The sequence below is a fragment of the Sminthopsis crassicaudata genome, chromosome 5, assembly GCF_048593235.1.
Source record: "Sminthopsis crassicaudata isolate SCR6 chromosome 5, ASM4859323v1, whole genome shotgun sequence".
Classification (NCBI taxonomy): domain Eukaryota; kingdom Metazoa; phylum Chordata; class Mammalia; order Dasyuromorphia; family Dasyuridae; genus Sminthopsis; species Sminthopsis crassicaudata.
The window spans coordinates 56,120,327-56,123,587 of NC_133621.1; positions in this window are offsets into that span (position 1 = coordinate 56,120,327).

Sequence of the window (3,261 nt, forward strand, 5' to 3'; positions counted from 1 at the left end):
TGTTCCAACTTTTCCCTTCCCTTTCTCCACTCCCTCCTGTAGATGGCAAACAGTCTCATACATGTTAAACAATATGAAAATTTATAAACAAATATATAATGTATTTATTTATGATGTATAATTTATATGTATAGATACATATAGATACATACACACATTTTTAAAATATTCACAAAAAGATGTATTCTTCAAGCAAACATTCTCCCCATTTTCTCATCATCATTCCATGTTTTTCCAAATCCCTTGTTTTTATTGTTTGACCATTTCTTAATTTATGGGCACACAACTTTGTTTCCAGGTTTTCATTCATGAAGAGTTAGAAATGATTAAAAGTAATTATAAAGAGTGGCAGAAGATTAAAACCCCGGAAAGCCAGCGTCTCTCAGAACCGGCCACCCCCAACCCCCATCTAGACTGACTCAGAGCCTTCTCAGAGCCTCAGAGCACAGACTCAGTACAGTCATCGCTGTTCTGTTAGTGCCTCTCTGATGTCCTACCCCCGGTCTGTAGAGGAAGCCCATTGATACCATCCAGCCCCAATTCCCGCAAAACAGACCTCCTGTTTCTCTTGTCAATTTGTTTTTTTTTTTTTTTTTTCGATTCCTACTCTGACAAAATGAACAAAAAATTCAAAAGGGCTCTAAACTTTGACAGCTTTTGTATGGAGAGAGGGCAGACTTCAAACACTGAGGAGACTAAAAACAGACTGTCCCCAGCGGAATTCCCTAAGGGGGATATGAGCTGCTCCTCAATACAAAAGAATCTCATAGAGGAAATCAAAAAGGCTCTCACAAGAGAGCTGGAAGAGAAATGGGAAAAGGAAAGGGAAGCTTGGCAAGAGAGCCAGGAGAAGTCATCCAATGCATTCAAAGACAGAGTGCATAAAGAAATCAAATCATTGAGAAACAAGATTAGTGAGCTGGAAAAAGAAAACAGCTCCCTAAAAAGTAAAATGAATAAAATGGAAAAAAAATTCCATAGAAGATAAAAACTCAATTGGACAATTACAAAGAGATATAAAAAAGTGAGTGAAGAAAATACATCATTGAAAATTAGACTGGAACAAGTAGAAAAGAATGACTCAAGGAGAAACCAAGAGGTAGTCAAGCAAAACCAGAGCAATGGAACAATTGAAAAGAATGTCAAGTACCTTACTAGAAAGACAACAGACCTGGAAAACAGATCCAGGAGAGACAATTTGAGAATAATCGGACTCCCTGAAAAATGTGGGGAAAAAAAGAGCTTGGACACCATTTTCGAGGAAATTATCAAAGAAAACTGCCCAGACGTTCTGGAAACAATTCATCAATCACCTACTGAAAGGGACCCTTAAATCAAAATGCCCAGAAATATAGTGGCCAAGTTCAAGAACCATCAGACAAAGGAAAAGATATTGGAAGCTGCTAGAAGATCCACAATAAGGATAACCCAGGATCTAGCAGCGTCCACATTAAAAGAACGAAGGGCCTGGAACATGATATTCTGAAAGGCTAAGGAACTTGGTATGCCGCCAAGAATAACTTACCCAGCAAGAATGAGCATCGTTTTCCAGGGAAGAAGATGGACATTTAACGAAATAAATGAATTCCATCTATTTTTGATGAAAAAACCAGACCTCCATAAAAGGTTGGATCTTCAAATACAGAACTCAAGAGATTTCTAAAAAGGTAAAAAGAAATCTTGAGAACTATACTTCTGCCAAAAAAATACATAAAGAACATATGTACAATTTGTCTTAGAAACTAGAGGTGGAAAGGAAATTATATCATAAAAAAGTGTCAAGTGGTGGTACTACATCTCATGAAGAGGCAAAGCTAACCTATTATATCTGAGAGAAAGAAAAGAGGGAGATGAATATAGTGTGTATCAATAGACATATTCGATTTATGGTGAAACTTCTTCCACTTCATTGAAAAGTGAAAGGGAAGGAGTAAACTAAGGGGAAGGGAATACAGACATTTGGAGGATAAGGGGTAAAATAAGGGGAGGAACTTTAAGGTGGGGGAGGGATCCTAAAAAGGGAGGGCTGTGAAAAGCAAGTGGTGTTCACAAGTTTAATACTGGGTAGGGGGGTAAGAGGGAAGGAAAGGGGAAAAGCATAAGCAGGGGCTTAAGAGGATGGCAAGCAATATAGAATTAGTCCTTCTAACCATAAATCTGAATGGGGCAAACAGCCTCATAAAGAGGAAGCAGTTAGCAGACTGGATTAAAAGTCAGAATCCTACTATATGTTGGTTACAGGAAACACACCTGAAACAAGGTGAGACATTCAAACTAAAAGTAAAAGGGTAGGGAATAGCCAGCCTCATCTCAGATCAAGCAAAAACAAAAATTGATCTAATTAAAAGAGATAAGGAAGGGCATTATATCCTGCTAAAGGGCAGCATCAATAATGAAGCAGTATCAGTATTAAACATATATGCACCAAGTGGCGCAGCATTTAAATTCTTAAAAGAGAAATTAAGAGAGCTGCAAGAGGAAATAGATAGCAAAACTATAATAGTGGGAGATCTCAACCTTGAACTCTCAGAATTAGATAAATCAAACCACAAAATAAATAAGAAAGAAGTCAAAGAGGTAAATAGAATACTAGAAAAGTTTAATATGATAGATCTTTGGCGAAAGCTAAATGGAGACAGAAAGGAGTATACTTTCTTCTCAGCAATTCATGAACCTATACAAAAATTGATCATATGCTAGGGCATAAAAACCTCAAAATCAAATGCAGTAAGGCAGAAATAGTAAATGCATAATTTGCAGACCACAATGCAAGCAAAATTACATTCAATAAAAAGCCAGGGGGAAATAGACCAAAAAATAATTGGAAACTACATAATGTTATACTAAAGAGTGATTGGGTAAAACAGCAAATCATAGACATAATTAATAACTTCACCCAAGAAAATGACAATAAAGAGACACCGTACCAAAATGTGTGGGATACAACCAAAGCAGTAATAAGGGGAAGTTTTATATCTCTACAGGCCTACTTGCATAAAATAGAGAAAGAGAGGACCAACGAATTGGGCTTACAACTAGAATTGCTAGAAAAGGAACAAATTAAAAACCCCCAGACAAACACAAAACTTGAAATTCAAAAAATAAAAGGTGACATTAATAAAATTGAAAGTAAAAAAACTATTGAATTAATTAATAAAACTAAGACGTGGTTCTATGAAAAAACCAACAAAATAGACAAACCCTTAGCAAACCTGATTAAAAAAAGGAAAGAGAAAAAGCAAATTGTTCGTCTTGAAAATG